At 37.4% G+C, this 24,080-nt stretch overlaps 1 long non-coding RNA gene across 2 annotated transcripts in view; it reads right to left on the reverse strand.

Moving 5' to 3' along the window:
• LOC111094013 overlaps positions 1–24,080 on the reverse strand; it is a 79,322-nt gene that overhangs the window by 22,250 nt on the left and 32,992 nt on the right. For both annotated transcript variants that reach the window (XR_005384334.1, XR_005384333.1), the window contains exons 6-7: positions 8,001–8,115; positions 1,899–2,032 (exon numbers count right to left, since the gene is read on the reverse strand). This is a non-coding gene — a long non-coding RNA (uncharacterized LOC111094013). The remainder of the gene's footprint in view (positions 1–1,898; positions 2,033–8,000; positions 8,116–24,080) is intronic.

Raw genomic sequence — 24,080 nt, forward strand, 5'->3', positions numbered from 1 at the left:
GATATTTGGCCAAATGTTCCTCAGGGTGTTTCTGTGGGGGTGTTTTTGATGATATTAACATTTGAATCAGTAAACTGAGTAAAGCAGACTGCCCTCTCTGGTGTAGATGAGTCTTGTCCAATCCGTTGAAGGTCTGAATAAAACAAAAAGGCTGATGGCCTCCCAAGGAAGAGAGAATTTTGCCTGACTGCCTTCAAAATGGAACATTGGCTTTATGTCACCTTCATAATCATGTAAACCACTTCCTTATAAGTCTTCCTCTTCCTCTTGAAAGATGATAGATGATAGATAGATGATAGATAGATAGATAGGCAGATAGACAGAAGATAGAGAGATGATAGAGGACAGAGATAGATTCTGTTTCTCTGGAGAGCCCTGGCTAATCCAGCATGTTACCTAGAATTTTTTCTCTGTTTCCATGGTTATAGAATTTATGTGTGAAATTTAAAAATGTAATCATGATACCTAGGTGTCATGTCTTTTTTCCCCCCATTCTGTCTGAAATATAACATGATCCTACTGGACAGGAAGTTGAGGGATCTCCATAGTATATGTTCTCTATAGAGTGTGGTACAAGGAAGGTCATCTGCTAGGATAAAGGAGGAAGGTGGTAAGGATTTTAAATTCTGTGATTCAGTAGTAGGCCTTTAAAGTACACTTCCTGCTGTCTGCATCCGTCAAACCCATTTGTGTCAGTTACAACACTCCTACTCTCCTGGCTTGGTCTTAACCTTCCATTACTTGGATTCAGATGTGTCCTTCAATATGAACCTCCAACCCTTCACATTTAGCAATTACCTATCGTTAATTTTCCACATACTTAGATCCTCTCTACCTAGGCTTGAGCAAAGGAATTAATTTATATTCACCTTACATTCAGTAGACTTTTGGCAATATTTATTCTCTGATTTAAATTTCAAAGACCAACAAATATTACTCACATGGCAAAAATACACTTACATATTTTTAAAACACACACCACTTTTGCATCACTGTTGATGATAATCAAAATAAACTTCTGCTTTAGGCAGATCTCCAGGCTTTTGTCCTTTCAAAAAATATATACATATACAAATGTATATACATGGATTTGTTACAGACAAGGAGAACATAAATCATACTGATCATATTGGAAAATGTACCTATTCTAACCTGAATGTTTTCCAAGTGATTTTGTTAGGGATATAAGCCAGCATACAATTAATCCATTGACAATATAATTCCACAGTTGAAGAATTCTGCATGATTACCTAAAACTTACCAATAAATAATTAATAGCATTTACAGTGTGTCAGGCACTGTGGTATGCAAAATTTATCAGTAGTCTTACATATATAAATTTTTAAATTTATGGCACAAAATTACACTACCTGCACAATACATAACAAAATCACATATTCTTGTACTTAATTTAGTGTTCTTTCAGTTACAGTAAAATTACTGCTTTCCATTAATGATACTGTGCCTCAAAATTACTCAAGGCTTAAGTAGCTATAATCACTATAACTCTTAACTCACCTAAGCCACCTCTTGCAGTTTTTCTCTTCTCATTTTATGACGGTTACTTTTGCATACTCATTACTCTTGTATTAGTATAGTACAATCCACAGAAAGATGTGTGCACACATCCATGTGTATCCACACTCAGGAAAATCTGAGGTCCTCTGTAATTCTATAGCTATCTAAATTCTGTGCACCCACAATACCCTATGTTCCTGAGCTATCCGTTCTTATATTCCCTCACATTTATTCAGCTTATTGTTGTCCGTCCACTTTAAACCTCACTTCTGGAGATCTGTAGGCAAGGTCTATCTCTTTCCCACCCACTTATTTTTATGTAATCATCAGTCACTCCACCTATCAGTCAACAAATATTTCCCACAAGCCTTACACATTACCTCTGGGTCTAGAGAAATCAGTAAGGCTTAGTCTTTTTTCTCAAGAACATCATAAGTTTGTAGCATCCAGGGTGTGCTGACTTCCAGTGTCCTTGATATCAACTTGAGGCTTGAGGCAATGGATGATCTGATTTCTGAAAAAACATTATATATATATATATATATATATATATATAATATAATATATATATTTATAATATATATTTATATACGGCTAACTACACACTGTAAAAAGGAAGAGGAAGAAGGGACAGTAAACAAAATCCTGGATCCCTGGGTGGCGCAGTGATTTGGCGCCTACCTTTGGCCCAGGGCGCTATCCTGGAGACCCGGGATCGAATCCCACGTCGGGCTCCCGGTGCATGGAGCCTGCTTCTCCCTCTGCCTGTGTCTCTGCCTCTCTGTGTGTGTGTGTGTGACTATCATAAAAAAAATAAATAAATAAATAAAATAAAATAAATAAAATAAAATCCTGGGTTCTTAATTGATGGAATTTGAGTCTTAGGAGAGGAGGGAAGAAAAGAATGTAAAAGTAGGTGGGCTAGTCCTGTGCTTGGGAAGAAAGGATTTTAAAACATCTAGCAGGGCAGGAAGGCTTCTACAAGGTATGGGGGTCTCTGAATCCTGAGGCCGGAACTAGAAAAATCCAAACAGATGAAACATTGAGCAATACTTCACACTCCAGCCATTTTTGCTAATAGACTTTGAGTTAATCCAGCTTGACCAGATCCAAAACTATTCTTCCATTGAGAGCAAAGACAAAGCTGCTTATAGAAATAAACACTATTTCTTCTGACACCCCCACATCCCAGGGTCCTCATCATTCTAAATCAACTCATGGATCGACTTTCAGTTGTTCCTATAAGGAGGAGTGGTATCTCAGGAAAAACAAATGGTAAAACTCCCAGATTTGTTTATTTGTTTTTAAAGGCAGATCCACCACCCACCATCTTGTTAACCTACTATTATATACTGGACAAGCCTTTCATGACAAATTGAAAGTTGAGAGATATAAAGTGAAAACAGCATTGTGAGGTTACTTCTACTTAAGTGGAACTTGTTGGTTGCAGAACCCTGCATGTTTTCACGGGGATGGAACACAATGGAACCAAAAGGTCAAAGAACTTGGAGTTTCATGGTTCCAAAATCCAACTCACAGTTAGGGCCTTACAGTACCAACTATGAACTGTACACAGACATGTAGAAATGGGGTAAGACCTATTGTAAGTCACATTCAGTTCTAGACACTCCTTGAAACTATTGCTGAGGCACCTGGGAGCCTCAGTCAGTCAGGCATCAAATCTTGGTTTCTGCTCAGGTGTCAGGGTTGTGGGATTGAGCCCTGTGTCAGGCTCTGTACTCAGTGGGGCATCTGCTTGAGAATTCTCTCTCCCTCTCTCTCTCTCTCCACACCCCCCTCTACCCCCCACAGTTTCTCTCTAAAATAAATAAATAAAGCTTTAAAATAGTACCTAGAAGTCAAAATAATACTATTTTAAACTCCCAGTCTCTTAGATAAATTTGCTGAGCAGCACCCACACCACTCATTTTCTGAAATTCATATGTAGTGTGTCAGATTGTATTGATTGTTTTATTAAAAAATAGTTTTTGATAGAATTTTCATTACCATGATTGATGGATTTGAAAACATAACACTATAGCTATACTTGCTCCATTCTATGGCATATTCATTGTGGCACAAGAACATCCTGAGGATATGAGATTATGATTTTCCTACGCTCTTCTCACCTCTGCCCTAGGCCCAAATGTAGCACACTGGACACTGCTTCATTTTCCAGACTGGAGTGTCTGTTGAGGATCTCTAGAAAAGCTCATATTAAGAAAATGTGCATACTTGCAAACTCTTGTTCAGAGTCAAACAGTTTCTTAAACCAATATGAACTATGGAATGTCAATGCTTGTTAGGTGTTATAAGTAAACTCTGATTATCTCACTCTTGTGTTATCTTTTCAGTATATTTAGTAACTAATTGTCTTATATCCCATAATAGAAATATTTATTTATGTATTTATGTATTTACTTATTTTTAAGATTTTATTTATTTATTTGAGAGATACAGTGAGCATGAGCAGGGATAGAGGGAGAGGGAGAGGGAGAAGTAGACTCCCCACTGAGCAGGAAGCCAGATGTGGGACTCAATCCCAGGACCTGAGCTGGGACCTCAATCATGACCTGAGCTGAAGGTAGACACTTAACAGACTGAGCCACACAGGCACCTCTATTTTTTTTATTAAAAACCTCTAATGGTAACTTATTCAATAAAGAATTGTGCCATTGTGACCCACAGTTCAATCCACCTGCAGCTGGGAGTAGTGAACGAACTGTTCTGTTACACACCAGGATGTTGAAATTCAGCTTACTGTGGGCCAAACGCACTGGGAAAAAAAAAAAAATGACATTAAGTGGACTCAAATCTGTCAGATCACCTAAACAAGGAGGGCAAAAGGTACATCAAACTTAAGGAACATACAAACTCCTTTTCAAAAAAATAAATCTCACACCAGTATATACTTAAATTCTTTTCTAATATCATTTAATCATTTATAGACCTAAAAGTATCTATATACCCCTAAGGTTTATATCTTGAATTCATCTCTAAAACCAGATAAAAATAGTAATCATATACAAACAAAAAATATGTCAATAAAATTAAAATTGAAACACTTTTGCTAGGTGGCACACTGTTTTGTTACATCACTGTTTGTAACATGATTGTATGACCAACTGCTATGGCACAGGATTGCCTTTTTCCCTGATTATGAATATGTTGATGGTTTTATACTTTATAATGATATATTTATAAATATTTTCCTTACGTTTGATGTAAAAATACATATTGCATACATAATAAAAACTTACATAATAATTTATTATATAAGCACAAGTACAGTTTATAACATAACAAGTACATCTTACAGTTAGGTTTTTTCATTATAAAATACCAAAAGGCATAAAACCAATTAAAATTACCCAAACATCTAACACCCAAGTATCAATCCAGTTTAGCATATTTCTTTTCTATTGTTTTAAATGCATGATTGTGGATGGAGGAAACAGGAAATCTGTATATGAACTTTAGTATAATACTCTGTGCTTCCAGCTAGGGTGATCAGCTACCCATGTTTGCCTGAGACTGAGGGATTTCTAGGGACATGAGATTTTTCAGTCCTAAAACCAGGATAGTCCCAGGCAAACTCAGATGGCTAATCACCCTAATTTCAGCCTTTTGTTTTGTTCCCAGCCTACTTCATACTGAAATCTGCATGTATTTTAGGTTGTATCTTCTTTTACTTTATATCATCAGTCAACATTCTTCCTCCAACATTCCAAAGTTTGTCGAGAGAACTTAATTTCACTGTTTCCCCTTTGTTCCCTATTGTTTAAAGCTGAGGACTATGTTTTATCTGAATTCCATTATTGCTATTTTAGTGGGCTTTCAGGTCTGCTCTGCCCACTATCTTCAACAAGAAGGTGTAAGATGCTTTTGAGCTTCACATGCCTCTACTGCCATGGATCAGTCATCACTGATGACTCCGCCCTGGCTCCAAGTCTCCGGAAACCTTCTCAGGTACAACTTGGACTTCATTTGCCCTGAATGCATCATCTGCTGCCTCTTATTCAATTGCTTTTAATGATCAAAGAAGAACTATGTGGCTCTAATGTGATCCTAAATATAAATAGAAACGCTATGTTAACATAGGAAGTTTGGTTATAAAAGAAGTTATCCAAATGTTTTTGAGCAGTCATTTTTCACAGTATCACTTAAATAAACACACAGAAAAATGTGATGCTTATAAAAAAAAAAAAAAAACTTTGAACCCCTAAGAATATATTAACAGATTCAAGAATGACTTCTCAGAGATCATTTTAACCCTGTATGTTTATTCATATTTGCAGGGAGCACCACTTTAAAATATGGAGAAAATTATGATCATGAGTTAGATTTAATTTGAAATATGCTAGAATCTTGGCAAGTCTTTTTTAATATAAATTGGGTAAGGCTCAGTCACTCAGGTCTATGTCAGAGAACAATTTTCTAAGAGACATTCTAAATAAGATCAGATGATAAAAGGTGGAATGTTCACCTGACTTCTCAACCCCATGAATTTAATTCTTGAGTGCATTTTTCTTTTTCCTTTCAGGACTTGAAATAGTACCCACATTCCCCTCCTAAATATTTTCTTTGTTTTTTTGACTTATTTATTTTTATTAGAGAGAAAGCAAGGAGAGGTACAGTGGGAGAGGGAGGAGAGAACCTCAAGTGGACTCTACACGGAGCACAGAGCCCAACACAAAGCTCAGTCTCATGACCCTGAGATCATGATCCAAGCTGAAATCGAGTCAGAAGCTCAGCTGACTGAACCACCCAGGCACCACTCCCTCCTGAATATTTCCAATTGATTGTGGCCTATCAGCTCTAGCTCTTTTAAGGATCTATCATTATCATTGACAGGTAGACTGATTTTACAGATATTTTTACCATAACTTAACTCTTTGTTTCAAATATGAAATGAATCAAAATTAAAAGATCAGTAATGGAGTAAAATGTATAGGACCCATTTTATTTTTATTTTTTTAAGATTTATTTATTTGAGAGAGAGGGCTTGTGCATGGGCATGAAGGGGAGAGACAGAGAATTTCAAGCAAACTCCTTGATGAGTGTGGAAGGGCTCGGTCTCATGACCCTGGGATCATTACCTAAGCTAAAATCAAGAGTTGAATGCCTAACTCACTAAACCATCCAAGCACCGCAATAGGACTCATTTTAGAATGTCATTTAGACACACTCTGGGGACTCTTCTTTTCTCACCATGAGGCCCATTGATGTTAATGCTAGTATGAAAACAGTTTAAGCAATTGAGATCCCTGTAAATTTAAAGAGAAAAGTTCTCATCTTGACAGATAGGAAAAGAGAAAATGTAATCTACTTAAAGGACAATTTTCTGTTCATTTTATTTTTATTGTAAATATATGTGTTTGAATCAATTTGTTACTACTCAATCACAACTCTTGGTTGATTCCTAAAAATAACAGTATTTCTCTCTCTCTCTCTCTCTCTCTCTTTCTCTCTTTTTGTCTCAAGCTTATTTCTTTGTTATAAACATCTTGACTTTGTTGGAAAGAGAAATCGTCTGAGAAATATTGTTTGCCCTCTATAAATAAGGGGAAAAATATTAGATAAAATTCATGAAAAATTACTATATTTTCTAGAAAAGATCTATTGTAATGTCTTCAGCAATATGATGATCTTCTTTAAGGAGGCTACTACTCATTCAATGGCAAAAATTTTTATTTCATGATTATTTAAGCAATAAACCTTTCAATGTTTTGTAAGACAGCAATTTTATAGATTTCATTTTCAATCAAACGGCTCAGAAATAATTTCCAGTTCCTTAAATCGCAAAAGACCATATTTCCCAGATCTCTAATTTAACGTCCACAAATGCCTTGAATCAGAATAAAGATTTGTGACTAACTCATGTCCCAAGACTGTGGTCTTGGTTATAATCCTTCTATAGACTTATCTCCATTTAAATATTTTATTGTAAAAGACATGAAGTGCATGTATATCAAGTGCAGATGCAAGAAGAAAATTTTCAGAAGGGAGTTTTCAGAACTATGGAATTCTGAAACTGGAGAGAAGTAGGTACTTTGAAGAAACCAAGGATGTTGTGAAATTAAGGTGGATTTTTGAAGTCTCTAACTTCACTCGGGTCCCTATGCTTCTCTCCCTCTTGAAGAAGAAGAATCAGAACCTACTCACCAGCTTTGCTGAGCTTCTTCAAAGCCCAAGACAGTGATCTGATTTGCCATTTCCAAGGGCTTGTTTGAGCCAAGGTAAGGATAAATGTGTTGGGAGTTTGAATAAAGCCTTAGGAACTAACAAATTATAATTCTTAACTGTATTATCCTATTGTGAGACACAAGAACTCAACAGAGTGCCCCTAGCCCATGAGTTGAATTCCAAGTCGATTGCTTGGAATTTGTTTTCCCTTAACATTACATGTAGAGTTTAGATTTTAACACAAGTTTGTTAGTAGCAAACTTTAGACCTTGACCACCACATGTGACACTGCTTACCAAAAAAGAAGCTCCAAAAGAAGTTTCAATTCCCAGATGCTGTAAGCATATCTTTCCCATTGCCATCTTGACAATAAGAACAAACTCCTCTCCTTTTTCAGTCCAGACTGAGTCACTAGAAGAAAATCAAGAACTCAAGACATTGTTAAAACAGATATCCCAAATCTCCCTAGCACAGAGGAGACTAAACATGGAAGGGGTTTAATGATTGGGGTTTAAACATATGGTATATAATTATAAATTTTCAGGCTCAAAAAAACAGGCTGTTTTCCAGGGTACTTAATATTCTATTCATCTCAGCTTTAGAACTATCAGCCCCTGTGGACTAAAACACAGTCCCCAAAAAGACAAGAAGTTGATGATACTTATGAGAGAAAGAAGGAATAAAATTATTTATGTCTACTTCATATAACAAGACCTATAAACTTTAATGACCTCGGAGGATTTGACTATATCCATAATTGTAGAAATTAGACACAGTAATGGAACACTTGGTTCTTCTCTTTTCCGGAAGCCATCTTAACACCATATGAGTGGTTGCTTAATTTTTCTGGCCTTTGGCCATGTTATATACACAAGCCACACTGACCAAATGTCTCACTTTTTTAGCCAGAATGCTCTCATTCATATAGCAGTGGTGGAAAAAAAAATGAATTAATGCTTCTTAGCAGTCACCTGACATTACATTTCCTGTCCTTTCTACACCCTCCTGTGAAATATACGCAGTGTTAAAATTTAAAATTCTGACATTTATAATTCTTTTCTTCTGATAATGTGCTTCTTCCCTTGGGCAAATTAATCTCTAGGGGCCTGGGTTTCCTCACTTGTAAAATGAGGGAATTATATCCCCAGTAATATCCGAGAGTTTTTCTAACTGAGAAAGTTCATGGTACTACTTATGTTTATACTAGGATTGTGCAAATACATAAATATATTGTGGATAGTAAAGGCTAGGTTTTCATTTCTCAGGGGGAACAAAAGGTATAATTAGGGAAAGGGGCACAATAGAATAAACTCTGGTATTGGATTGAAACTAAAAGTATTAGTATGAATTCATGGTTTTTCATGTATATATACAGATGAATAGACAGAAATGCAAATATGTACCTAAGTTAGTATAGAGACATATATTTCCTGCTTTGTCTGCTAAAAGGATCTAGAAGTAATGACAACCCCGTTGCAATTAGCACACCCAGAGCCCAGTTACTAGTTCAAAATACTGCTCTCTAAGAAAAAGAAGCCAAGGCTTATTGGAAAAAGTATTGATTTCAAGACTATGACAAGAAACATAAAAAACAAGCCCAGAACATCTGTGGTACTGAAAAATAAAGATTTATTTGGAGGTACCTGGATGGCTCAGTGGTTGAACATCTGCCTTTGGTTCAGGTCATGATCCTGGGGTCCTAGGATCAAGTCCCGCATCAGGCTCTTCACAGGGAGCCTGCTTCTCCCTCTGCCTGTGTCTCTGCCTCTCTCTATGCGTCTCTCATGAATGAATGAATAAAATCTTAAAACAAAAAAAAGACTTGTTTGAAAATGATGGGGCTATGTCAATAGAGCGCTGGAACCAATTTGAAAGAGCTTCCAAGTAGCCAAACCTGGAATAATTTGAGTGAAAAAAAATTAACTACAGCATAGGATTATAACCCACAGAATAAAAGAAATATCCACAAATCCATAAAATCAATCAATCAGTAGGGGAGTGGAGACTACTCTTCTCCACAATAGAATTCCAAATAATAAATATCAAAGAAATGAGGAAGAGAGAAACATCCATTTTAGGCAAACACAAGAACCATGGAACAATGCTAAAATTAGTGGGCAAAACCAGGTGAGAAACTGAATAGCTTCAAAGCATGTCCCAGCAAGATGATTACTAATTAAAATGGGAAAAGTCCTAATTTTACTGTGGAGAAATCAGCAGATACCACCGTAACCAACTGGTTAAAGTTAACATCCTCAGTAATAAGATATATTGATATGATGTATCCCCTGAAATGATGCAGTGGGGAGGGCTTGGCATCAAGTCTGCCTTCTCACCCAAAATGCATAATCTCAGTCTTCTCCAGTGAAAATATTAGGTAAATTGAAGGGTATTCTAAATAACAGCTGACCAGGTCACGAGAACCAAAAATATTAAGAAATTTTCAGATTGAAGGAGACAGAGGAGATATGGCAACGAAGTACCATGTGAGTTCAAGGATTGAATCCTGACCAGAAATGTCAGTGAAAAAATGCCATTTGAACCAGGACTCTGCTGACTTCCTCTTTTGGTGATTATGCCGTGGTTGCATACGCTATGTATAGAAGCTAGGTGAGGGTACGCAGGACCTCTTTAAAACTTTTCTGTAAGTCTGAAATTATTCCAATTTTTAAAACTAGGAAAATAATATAGTTGTAATAACTTACAGATTTTAAATATAATGATGTTCACTTAACAAATGCCTATTGAATGAATTTTCTGTACCAAGCACCATGCTAGCAGACATCTAAGGATGCACAGCACATGCATACACACACACACACACACACACACACACACACACACATTTCCAGTTATTTTAAGGAATCCTTAATAACTAATATTAAGACAAGAATCCTTATTTTTTCCCGAAATGAGGGCTGAACATCTCTAATTATAATGATGGTATTATGACAAAAGTAATAAAGAAGGAACATACTTCAAATTAATCTGTAAATTCCATGTATTTCTAAGTTAAAAATCCCAACAGAATTTAATAGAGCATCATAAATTAATCGTAATGTTCATCTGGAAGGTAAATTATGTGAGAATAAGGAAATTTTAATAACTTACTCTAACAAATATAAAAACATACTTTAGGAGCACCTGGGTGGCACAGTTGGTTAAGCAACTTTTCGGCTCAGGTTGTGATCTCAGGGTCATGAGATTGAGCCCTGCGTGGGGCTCTGCCCTAAACATCAAGTCTCCTTGGGGTTCTCTCTCCCTCTCTCTCTGCCCCTCCCACTCATTCTCTCTCTCTCATTCTCTCTCTCTCTTTCTCTCTCTCAAAATAAATAAATAAATAAATCTTTTTTAAAAAGCCATACTTTAAATCTATAGTAATTAAAGTGGTGTTATAAGAACATAAGAAGTAGTCAATGGAATGATAAAAGACCAGAAATAGATTTATCTATCTAGGAAAATTTAGAATAGGTTACTAATGCTATTTTAGTCTAGTAGAAGAAAAAGTTAAGTGTCAATCAAAGACTTTGGGATAATTAAGTTTATTTATTCATTCAACAATTATTTAAATGCCTACATGCGGGTTTTTGGGTTTTAGTTGACATAAAATATAATACTAGTTTCATGTGTATGGCATAGTGATTCAACATTTGTAACATTGCAAACTGATCACCACATTAAGTCATTTACCATCTGTTACCATACAAAGTTAATACAATATTATTGACTCTATTCCCCATGCTGTACATTTATCCTTATGGCTTATTTATTTTAAGTGGAAGTTTGTACCTCTTGATCCCCTTCACACATTTACACTCCCTCACCTCCCTTTCCTCTTTGGCAACCACCACTCTGTTCTATCTCTGACTCTGAGTTTTGTTTTTATTTCTTTGTTTTGTTTTCTTGGATTTCACTTATGAGTGAAATCTAAAGATATTTGTCTTTCTCGGGATGACTTGTTTTACTTAGCATAATACTCTGATGGTCCATCCATGTTGTTGCAAATGGCAAGATTTCAGTATTATTTATAGTTAAGTAAATGAATTCCTTATTCATTCATTCAGCTACTGATAAAAACTTAGGTTGTTTCCATTTCTTGGCTATTGTAAATAATGCTGCATAGAACATAGGGTTTTTCATTTGCTTTGGCTAATCACCAGGAAGTGAAATTGCTGGATCATATGGCAGTTCTATTTTTAATTTAACACCACTGTGTTCCATGGTGGTTGACCAGTTTGCATCCCACCAGTAGTGCACAAGGGTTCCCCTTTCTCCACATCCTTGCCAACACTTGGTTTTTCTTGTCTTTATGATACTAGCCATTTTGACAGGTGTGAGGCGCTATCTCCTTGTGGTTTTGATTTGCATTTCCTTGACTATTAGTGATGTTGAGCATCTCTGTATGTGTCTGTTGATGATCTAGCCATATGTTTTCTTTGGGAAAATGTCAATTCAGATCTTCTGCTCATTTTTAAAATCAGATTATTTGTTATTTTTTCATTGAGTTGTGTAAGTTCTTAATATATATATATATATACATATTTATGTTTACACATTGTGTATGTGTGTGTGTGTATATATATATAGTGTAAGATAATGATCCAACCTCATTCCTTTGCATGTAGCTGTTCAGTTTACCCAACACCATTTATTGAAAAGACTAAACATTCCCCATTGTATATTCTTACCTCCTTTGTCACAAATTATTTTGACCATATAAGCGTGGGTTTATTTCTGGGCTCTCTGTTCTGTTCTACTAATCTATGGGTCTGTTTTTAATGCCAGCACCGTAGAGTTTGGACTGTAGTATAGTTTGAAATCAGGGAGTGTGATACCTTTGGCTTTGTTTTTTCTCCAATTTATTTTGGCTATTTGGGGTCTTTTGTGATTCCATACAAATTTCACAATGATGAAAAAATGCCATTGGAATTTTGATAGGAATTGCATTGAATCTCTAGGTTGCTTGGATAGTATGGATATTTTTACACTATTAAGTTTTCCAATCCATGAGCATGAAGTATCTTGCCATTTTGTGTCTCCTCATTTTCTTTCATCAACATCTTATACTTCTGTGTGTACAAGTCTTTCACCTCCTTGGTTAAATTTATTCCTAGGTATTGCATTCTTTTTGATGCAATTATAAATGGGATTGGTTTCTTGATTTCTCTTTCTAATAGTTTGTTATTAGTGCACAGAAATGCAACAGATTTTTGCATACTTATTTAGTATCCTACAATCTTACTGAATTTATTAGTTTTAACAGTTTTTGGGTAGAGTCTTTAGGGTTTTTTGTAAATAGTATTATGTCATTTGCAAATAGTGAGTTTTACTTCTTCCTTACCAATGTGTATGTCTTTTATTTATTTTTATCTACCCCTAACTGCTATAATTAGGACTTCCAATACTAGATTTAATAAAAGTGGGGAGAGTGAGCATTCTTGTCTTTGTTCCTGACCTTAGAGGAAAAGGTTCAGCTTTTAATCATTTAGTATGATATTAACTTTGGTTTTGTTATATGTGGCTTTTTTTATGGTGAGCTGTGTTCCTCTATACCCACTTTGTTGAGAGTTTTTGTCATAAATGGAGTTGAGGGGTGCCTGGGTGGCTCAGTCAGTTAAGCATCCAATGTTTGATTTTGGCTCAGTTCATAATCTCAGAGTCATGAGATCAAACCCTACCTCAGGCTCCAAACCCAGAAAATTGTATGTTTCTAGGAATTCATCCTCATTTCTTCTAGGTTGTCCAATTTATTGATGTATAATTGCTCTTAGTAGTCTCACGATCCTTCGTATTTCTGTGGTATCAGTTGCAAATTCTCTTTCATTTTCGATTTTATTTTTTGAATCCTATCCCTTTTTATCTTGATGAGTCTAGCTAAAGGTTTGCTAATTTTGTTTATCTTTTCAACAAAACAGCTCTTAGTTTCATTGATCTTTCTATTTCTTCTAGTCTCTGTTTCATTTATTTGTCTGTTCTTTATTTCCGTCCTTCTGTAACTTTGGGTTTCATTTGTTCTTTTTTTTTCAGTTTCCTTAAATGTAAAGTTGGATTATTTGGTATTTTTCTTGTTTCTTGAAGTAAGCTTTTATTGCTATTAACTTACATTTTAGAACCACTTTTGCTGAATCTCATAGGTTTTGATATGTAATATATCTGTTTTCATTTATCTCTAGGAAATTTTTTTATTTCTCTTTGATTTCTTCAATGATCCTTTGATTGTTCAGTAGCATGTTGTTTAGTCTCTACATTTTTATGGGTTTTCCAGGGTGGGTTTTTTGTTTGTTTGTTTTTATTTTGTTTTGTTTTGTTTTTTAAATTGATTTCTAGTCTCATTGTGGTCAGAAAAGATGTTTGTGATGATTTCAACCTTTTTTAATTTATTGAGACTTATTTTGTGGCCTAACATGTTCTATCTTGGAGAATGTTCCATGTGCACTTGAGAAGAATGTATTCTGCCACTTTTGGATCAAGTGTTCTGTATATATTTATTAGGTCCACCTGGTCTAATGTGTCATTTAAGTCTTATGTGTCCTTATTGCTTTCTAAATGCATGCGTGTTTGAGAAATAGGAGTTAGATTTCTAACTAACTCCGTGTACACAAAGCAGATTTCCAATGTAAAAAGTAGTTTTTAATCTATAAAAAGGGTAAGGGGGCACCTGGGTGGCTCAGTCAGTTAAGCGTCTGCCTTTGGCTCAGATCATGAGCCCGGGGTCCTGGGCTGAAGCTCCATATCCACTTCCTGCTTAGTGGGGAGCCTGCTTCCCCCTTTCCCTCTGCTGCTACCCCTGCTTGTGCTCTCTCTCTCTCTCTCTCTCTCTCTGTGTCAAATAAATAAATAAAATCTTTTTTAAAATGGTAAGATAGAAACAGAAGAATGGTTTTTGTAATCTTGGATTGGAGAAGAACTTTCCACACAAGATAGAAAATCTATGTCATGAAAAATGGAAAGTTTTAATTTCATAAAATTTTAAATTTTTTGCACATGAAAAATAAGGATAATGGCAAATATGTATGCTCCTTAATGAAAAAAATAAATACAAATTAAAACAACAGTCTACTACTTTCACCAAATAGGCAAAAATTTTTGAAGATGATTAATGTCCAATGTTGATGGTTAGATGTGAAGTAAGGAACTCACATAAAATGTTGATGTAATGAAATGCACATATCTTTTGATTTGGCAATTTGATTTCTATGAATTTATCAAAAATCCTCAAATACGTACACAAGAAGCATGTATAGGAAATACCATTTGAATTGTTTGCAACAATAAAATATTAGAAAAAACCCTCAATATTCTTTAAAAGGGGAATGGGCAAAAAAAAAATATAGAACATCTAGGCATTGAAATACTTTCCAACTATTAAAAAAGAACAAGGTAGTATTTACCTACAAATATGGAAAGATCTTAAGGACATTTTATAACAAGCAAGTGTCATCAATTGATATGGTATGATTTTATATATACAATAAAACATGCATATGCAGACATACAAGATGATAGAGAACTTACATATTTTACTCTGTATTTGTTTCATATAATTCTTAGTTTAAATTTTTACATTGGGAATCTATTCATTCATGACACAAGTAGCTAAAAATGTAAAGTGAAAAGATAAGATTCCTTATGATTTAGAGCAGCTCTATGTAAATATATTTTGTCCAACTTTTAAGGTCACACTTAAAAAGAAAAAATGGGCTAAAAGTAGAATATGGAACCAAAAATATGTATTCCTTAGATTAAACTAAGTGATAGATTTTCTTGGTAAATCTGGAGAATGTGGATGATTTCATTCTAAACACAACTCATTGAACTATAGATCAAGTAAATTGCATCTTTATTTTGGAGCATAAGACAGAGAACACTCAGGGTTCTATCGAGCTCCGGTAAATAGCCCACTTACTTTTACAGTGTGTGTTGGGGAACAGGATAGCCTGACTCCTGGAGTTCACTCAGTTGGAAAGGAAACAGAAAAATGAATTTCTCCACCTGAGTACATTTCTTGTACTTAATGGAAGTAAATTTTAGGAAAAACAAAGGAGAAAAGCAGATGTGAGGTCTACAAAGCCAGGTGTGGAGAGACTCCTAGGTAACATGAAAACTAGAGAGGAAGACTAGAGATTCAACACAAAGCTAGAGGAGATACTTGAGAAACAGCAAATGAAAGCTAAAACAATGGGTCATACCATTTTAAAACAAGAATTTAAATTCTGATAATGTTGACGGGCACTGAGGGGGGGGACTTGATGGGATGAGCACTGGGTGTTATGCTATATGCTGGCAAATTGAACTCCAATAAAAAAAAAATCTGATAATGTAAGTAAACTGATGGAGGAAATATAGAAACACATAATTTCCCAGCCATCCACCAACTATTGTAAACCAGGAAATGGAGGTCATTTTTTATATTTCCCTTCCCTCACCTCTACATCCAGTCCATCATTACAATAAAAAATGATTCCATCAATCCAGCTATCAAAGTATCTTTCAAATCTTTCCACTGCATTCTACCTTCAGTGCCTCCACCCTGGTGTCACCACTGTCATCTTACCAGAACAACTGAAATGAACTCCTAACCCTTCCTCCACCCCACCCCTTGCCCTTCAAATCCATTAATATAGCAATTAGGGTGATTTAAAAAAAAAAAAAAAAACTTAAGTAGTTTTGTTTCTTTGTGTTTAGGAGCCCTTACCTCCCAAGGCTGCCCTGCAGTGACCTTGAAGACAAGAGATGACATTTTCTCTCTCTCTCTCTGTCTCTCTCTCTCCCTCTTTCTGTCTCTCTCTGTCTTCACTCTCCTTCATTAAGCCAGTTTTGCTTCCTTTATCTCCTTGCATCCCTCCCTAGGGCCATCATATTCATTTTCCCCAAATTTTTGCCTGATTGATTCATTCTCATCATCCAAACCTCAACTGAAATGATATTTGCCAATAGATGCTTCACTGACTACACAATCTTTTTTTTTAATTTTTATTTATTTATGATAGTCACACACACACACACAGAGAGAGAGAGAGAGAGAGAGAGAGAGAGAGGCAGAGACACAGGCAGAGGGAGAAGCAGGCTCCATGCACCGGGAGCCCGACGTGGGATTCGATCCTGGGTCTCCAGGATCGCGCCCTGGGCCAAAGGCAGGCGCTAAACCGCTGCGCCACCCAGGGATCCCTGACTACACAATCTAAAGTAGCCTTTATATCCACTATTTTGGTCTCTGACCTTTTCTTTCCTAGTACCTACACAATGTGTAATTACATATTAATCTTAGTATATGCCTGTTCAATGTACAACCTCTCTTCCACTGTATGGATTCCAAGAGGGCAGGGATGATGTCTCTCTTGTTCTCTGTATTGCTAGTGCCTACCCTAGTACCTGGCATGCAAGTATTCAGTAAATGAGTAGGTGAACAACCCAGCATAATCACATCCAGAAATAATTTGATAGGATAGAAATGTCTGACAAGATAAAGACTAGTAGGAATAACTATTATTCATGTGATTTAAAGATAGAAATGATATAGGGATAGATATAGGGCCCCCTAGAGAAGTCATATGGCTTCCCAGACACACTGTGTTAAGAGGTCAACAAGTCCACCATGTTTGCTCTTCACTTATTGGGTCTAGAAATAATTTTTCAGTGCATCCACAGTGATTAACAACTGACTCATACTGAACAAACCCATGACATATCTATGTGTAGATTACAATGCCAACTCATTAATTTATAATAAAATACATAACTGTCAAGCCAACTTGATCCTCAATCTTTGTTTAGCTCAATAACTCCCTATTGGAGAGAGATGGATATCTAAATTATATGCAGATGATAACTGCAGCTCAGAAAAGATTCCTGGGCACAAATTACTTATGCAGCTAAAGTACTATCATTTTAGACTAAGTCATCATTACCTTACACCTGGATTCTTAGAGCAGCCTCTTAACTGTTCTCTGCACTTATCCCTCTAAAATCTATTAAGCATATAGCAGCCAAAGGGTTTCCTTAAAAACATTCATCCAATCACCTCACTCCTCTATTTAAAACAGTTCAATTGTTCTCTTTACATCAGAAGGAAATCCAGCCCCCTGTTCATGGTGGTCTGTGTGTTCTGGGTGTTGTCACCAATCCAGTTTCATTGGATGCCCCTCACCCCAGCATTCTAGATGCCCCAATACACCAGTGTGCTTTCAGATTGACGGACTGATTATATAAATGGACAGTGGCCAAACCATGCATAAAAATAGAACTCTGACCCACAGCCTGCAACAACCAGCCTAGGAAATCAACTCATTAGCTACAGTAACTGGCCTAGGAAGCCAGCCTACTTTCTATGAGTCAGACTCATAGGAAGTGAGACCACTATCTCTAACAACTGATCCAAGAAACCAAACAATAACCTCTCAACAATTGGACTGAAATGACCAGGACTTATTAATAACCTAACAGCCTTTGAGTCTCTGCCAAAACGTAAGTGGCAATGGCTGACTCCTTGCTATAGCAAGCTTGGGATAAATGACCTTTGCTTGTCCTCTTTGGTTGGCCTTTGTTTATTTCCATAAGACCCTTCACTGTAATAAGCTGCTTCCTTTCTGGGAGACTTTCTAATCCTGTTTCATTTGCCTGAAATGCTTTCTCAATTCCTCAGATGGACAACTCCTTCCTGTTTCTTAGATTTTCTGCTTGTCTATTGAAGACAACTTCTCTGATCATTCTTTTTAAATACTCCCATCCTAGACTCTTTTTTTTTGGATTTCATTATAGCACTTACCACAAGTTGCAATCATTTTGTTTATTTAGCTAGTTTACCTGTATCCTGCCCAGCACTCTTCCCTATCATCACTTAGAATGTAGCTTTATGAAATTAGAGACTCTCTCTCTTTCTCTCTCATTCACTCTGACCCTTGAAAACCTAGAATAGAAAGCAAAAAATAACAGGTACCAAAGAAATATGCTGCATGACTGAATGGGTGAATAAATGTTTGCACACCTATAGGAAATGCAGGCCCGGGGTAAGAAAAATGTTGTGTAGCCACTCATTAAAATAACTAGATGTTGGGTGGGTTTATGGCACTGCACTTTTGCTGGCTTCCCTTAGACCCAACGTGACACAGAACATCCCACCTCGGAGCAGAGGATGAAGGAGAGGCATGGCCCAAGGATGTATGGCTGAATCTCAAAATTTTACCAAGTCTATGAATCTCAAACATCCAAGTTGTATAATCCCTCTAGCCATCATTAGATCCCCCAACACTTTCCAGAATCCAACTCTCAGCATCCGCTACTTCCTTTCAAGCTTCTGAGACAAAAGGGAGAATTTGGCGACTTAACAAACCTTGTTAGGCCTTGTCCTTGAAGGCATTTTCAAATTGAACCATTGGCCACAACTTCATTGTAGCCAAGCCCATCAGTCAGAGTTTATCAGAGAAACCAAGAGGAGAGAGAGAAAGAGAGAGAGAGAGAGAGAGAGAGATACACTTGGCCTTTGAACAATACAGATTTGAACTACATGGGTCTAGTTAGATCTGGATTTTTTTTTCAATAAATATAGTACGGTACCACAAATAAATTTTCTCTTCCTTATGGTATTCCTAATAACATTTTCTTTTCTCTAGCTTACTTGTTTTAAGAATACAGTCTATGATACATATAAACATACCAAATATGTGTTAGCCTGCTATTTATGTTTGGTAAGGGTTCCAATCAGCAGTGGGTAATTACTAGTGAAGTTTTGGCAGGGGTGTGTCAAAAGGTATACATGGATATTTGACTGTATGAGGGTTCAGTGCCCTTAACCTCCACATTGTTCAATGGCCAACTGTATATGTACAGAGATTTAATTTCGGGAATTGGCTTACGTGATTGTGAGGGCTGGCAAGTCCAGAATGGCAGGACTCGCCAGCAGACTGGAAACTTAGGCAAGATTTTTATGTGAGAGTCTTAGGGCAGAATTTCTTCCTCTCTGGGAAACCTGTTTTTCCTCTTAAGGCTTTCAGTTGAGTTTTTGAGATCCACCCACTTTATAGAGGGCAATCTACTTAAGAGTCAACTCCCTGTAGGTGTTAATCATATCTACAAAATACCTTCATAGAAACATCTGGACTAGTGTTTGACCAGACATCTTGGTACCATAGCTTAGCCAAGTGGACATATAAAATTGACCCTCACATTGAGGTTTCAACGGAAATTCTCATTTTTCAAAGTAAAATAATGTCATCCCTCTACTTAGAACTGTGTGGGGCTTACAGTCATGCTCAGTTTAAATTCCCACTTCTCTACTGTGATTGAAGGGCTCAACCTGAAATGATTTGGCCCTCATCTCCTGCTGCCCTATTTGTCACTCTCCTATAGTCACTCTGTCCTTTCACCACATAGGTCAAGGCAAGTTTTGGCAATTATAAATTAAACTGCTATTAACATTCATGTGCAGGCTTTTGTGTGAACATAGGTTTTCAGCCCCTTTAGGTAAATATCAAGGATATTTGTTGGATCACATGGTAAGAGTATGTATAGTTCTCTAAAAAAAACAAAACAAAAATACCCTGCCAAGCTGTCTTCCAAAGTGGCTCTATCATTTTGCATTCCCACCAACAATGAATGAGACTTCCTGTTACTCCACATCCTCGTCAGCATTTAGTAATGGCAGTGCTTTGGATTTTGGCCATCGTAATAAGTGTGCAGTAGTCTCATTGTTGTTTTAATTTGCAATTCCCTAATGCCATATGGTATTGAGCATCTTTTCATGTGCTTATTTGCCATCTGTATGCCTTTTCTGATGAGGTGTCTATTCAGGTCTTCTGCCCAATTTTTAATTGAGTTGTTTATTTTCCTATTGTTCAGTTTTAAGAGTCTTTGTATATTTTGGATAACAGTCCTTATCAGTTATGTCTTTTGTAAATTTTATCTCCCAGTGTGGGGCTTGTCTTTTCATTCTTTTGATGGCCTGTCTCTGGAGACATTTTTGGTTGTCACAACTTGAGGGCTGTTCCAGGCATCTGTTTAGTAGGTAGAGATCATGTCCTACAACGCACAGAACAGTTCTTCACAATACAGAATTGTCCAGACCAAAATGTTAACAGGGCTGAGGTAGAGAAGCCGTGGCCCAGATAATTTAATAATTTATTGCTGGGGATGGATGGACAGACCATTGAAGTTACCACCTGTGGTTGAGCCCCATGAAGGTAGGAACTTTGTTTTGTGTTTTTCATCTCCCTATTTCAGCATTTCTGTTAATGAGCATTTGATGAAGTCTTTGCAGAATTTTGAGCAGAATAGAGATGTAAACCAGCCTAGTTTTTAAAGGTTCATTCCAGCTGCCAAGTTGAGAAAAAACTAGAAGGGAAGCAAAAGCAGAAGCAGTGAGATCAGTCTGGAAGCTATTGAGTAATTCAGGCAAGAAAGGGTGATACTACGATTTTGGTAGCCATGAAGGTGGTGGGAAGTGGTCAGAATCTGGATATTTTTTGCAGATAAAACCAAAAACATTTTCTGAATAATAATGTGAGGAGTGAAAGAAGAAATAGAGTCTGTTATCAACTGACATGGAGAAAATCGAGGGCGAGCTGGTTTTGTGGTAAAGACTGGGAGTTCATTTTTGGACATGTTGATTGAGAAGTTATTAGACATCCAAGTAGTGATGTCATGTAGGCATTTGTCATAATGAATCTCTGGAAATATGCTTGTGGGAGCCATCAGTGTGAGGAAAGTGAAGCCATGAGACTGGATGAAATCAAGAAGGGAGTGAATGTGAATAGAGGACTGAGCCCAAGGCAGAGCCTGGGAGCATCCTGGCAGGAAGAGCTCTGGAGAAGAGCAGAACCCAGCAAAGGAAATGAAGAAGGAGCCATCAGGAGGGCAGAAGGAAGAAACAAGCAAATGTGGAATCCTGGATGGTAAATGAGTAAAGTGTATCAGGATACAGTGGTCCATGGTGCCAAATGCAACAAGTCAAAGGAGCCAAAAACTCGCCACTGGCTTAAGTAACGTGGAGATCCCTTGTGACCTGAACAAGATGAGTTTCAGCGGGGTTGTGGGATGAAAGCCTGGCTGGCTGAGTTAGAGAGGCACTGGAGGAGAGCTGTGGAAGACAGTGAGTAATAATAACTCAAAGAGTTTTGCTGCAAAGGGGAGCAAACGAATGGGGCCACAGATAGGAAGGGACAAGAGGTCTTTCAATAGGAGGAATTACAGCAGATGAACCCAGTAGATGGGGAAATGATGATGAAAGACAGAGGAGAGAATTGCTCAGAGCAGATGGGATTTAGTGCAGGCGAAGGGTTGTCTTTCCACAGGAGCTTGGCTAGTACAGCTACGGTGAAGGGCAGCACAGCGTGCAGAACCGTCCTGTCACACCTGACACGCTCACTGTGACACTGCAGATGGGCTGGCTGCCTTACAGGGCCAGAGGAGGCAGCAGTAAACGTTGTTGCAAAACTTGTCCCCTCGGTAACTTCAAATATCCCTTTGTTGATACGTTCAGAGATCCAGTCTGTAGATGATCATTTCCTTTATGAAAAGGCAAAGGGCATATATGTTTCCACGTTGACTCTCCCAGACAGACACCCCAGTGGCATTTGAAGCAATCATCCAGGATACTCGCTGTGTTTGTCTTCTAAACTACTTCGATCCCATTTCCATACCGCCAAATTCCTGCCCTTTGTCTTGAACTAAAATTTTGGCCCTTTTTCTGGCTCTTTGGAATTGACACTACATTCTGATTCCTGGTTGGGTTTCAGTACTTCCTACTAACTTTGGCTAGGACTCATCCCCTTAGCTCCTGGCCACCTTGAGCTATATGACCTGCTATTTCCAGCTCTTTGAAACTGAGTCCCTGATTTGCCTTACTTGGCTAATGCCCCAGCCTGGATCATCTTTATCACCTCCTGAAAGGGAATAGATACATTCAGTGACAGCTGGGATTTTGTAATGAAAACAAATTCAAAACAGGAAAGTGAATTACCACGGATTTTATATACATATATAGCTGTTAAATATACTGTGGCCCAGGCTCATAAATCAATAAGAGCTGAAAGTATCCTATTAATTAAACAAATCCATGGGATGCTATGGTTGGGTAATTCTAAGATGGTCCCCCAAATTTCTCACTCCTTCCTAAATGTTCGCATCCTGCATTGTCTCCGGAACTGTGAAGAGGTAGGATCTCTCTCCTGTGATGAGGTTATGTTACATGGCACAGTTGACTGTTACAAAGGGAGATTATCCAAGTGGGACTGACCTAGTCACATGAGCCCTTTAAAAGCAGAGTTTTCTCTAACTTGTCTTGAAATAATTCAGAGACTGAGAACACAAGAAGGATCCCACAGACAGGCCATTGCTGGCTTGAAGATGGAGAAAGCCGGGTCTCAGAATGGCAGTTCCTAGAAACTATGTATGAGCTCCAGCTGACAGCCAGCAAGGAATTGGGGACCTCAGTCCTACAACTATAAGAAATGAAATCTGCCAACAAGAATGAACTTGGAAGTAGATTTTTACCTAGGGCCTTCAGATGGGAGCTCAGTCTGGCTTATTGATTTCAGTTTTATGAGATCCTGAGCAGAGAATCCAGTATGTCATACTATACTTTTGACCTACAGAACTGTGAGCTAATAAATGGGGATGGTTTTAAACCTCTAACTTTGTGAAAATCTGTGACACTTCAACAGAAGACGAACGCAAATGTCATAGGCCAGCAGTAGCAGTGGGTGCTTGGCAGTTGGGTTTAAAAAAAAATCTTTTAAATTTTTTTAAGGTTTACTTATTGGGACTCCTGAGTGCCTCAGTGGTTGAGTGTCTGTCTGCTTTCGGCTCAGGTTGTGATCCCCAGGTCCTGGGATCAAGTCCTGTATCAGGCTGCCCGGGAGGAGCCTACTTCTCCCTCTACCTATGTCTCTGCCCCTCTCTCTGTGTGTCTCTCATGAATGAATAAATAAAATCCTAAAAAAAAAAAAATTGTTTTTTACTTATTTACTTAGAGAGAGAGAGAGAGAGAGAGCAAGCAGGGGCAAAAGAAACTCAAGCAGACTCACTGCTTGAGCACAGAGCCCAGCACAAGGCTTGATCTCAAGATCCTGAGCTCAGAACCTGAGCTGAGACCAAGATTCAGATACTTAACCAACTATGCTACCCAGGTGCCCCACCAATTGAGTTTTAGAATGCCTTTCCAGATAAGATAGGTAGCCTGGAGAAGAACTATAGAATGTTCCTGCAGCCTCTCTGGGAAAGGCAGATCCAACCTTTATCCTCTACTTCAAACCCACAGTCCCTGTAGGCTTATTTCCTTAGTTAACACTCGCTCTTTTACCTTAGCTGACCATTACTTGAAATGGACATTTGATGTGTTTGAGCTTTGCTTTCTCACATGGATGCTGCTACTCCTTGAATTA

This window comes from Canis lupus, chromosome 35 (assembly GCF_011100685.1).
Source record: "Canis lupus familiaris isolate Mischka breed German Shepherd chromosome 35, alternate assembly UU_Cfam_GSD_1.0, whole genome shotgun sequence".
NCBI classification, from domain to species: Eukaryota; Metazoa; Chordata; class Mammalia; order Carnivora; family Canidae; genus Canis; species Canis lupus.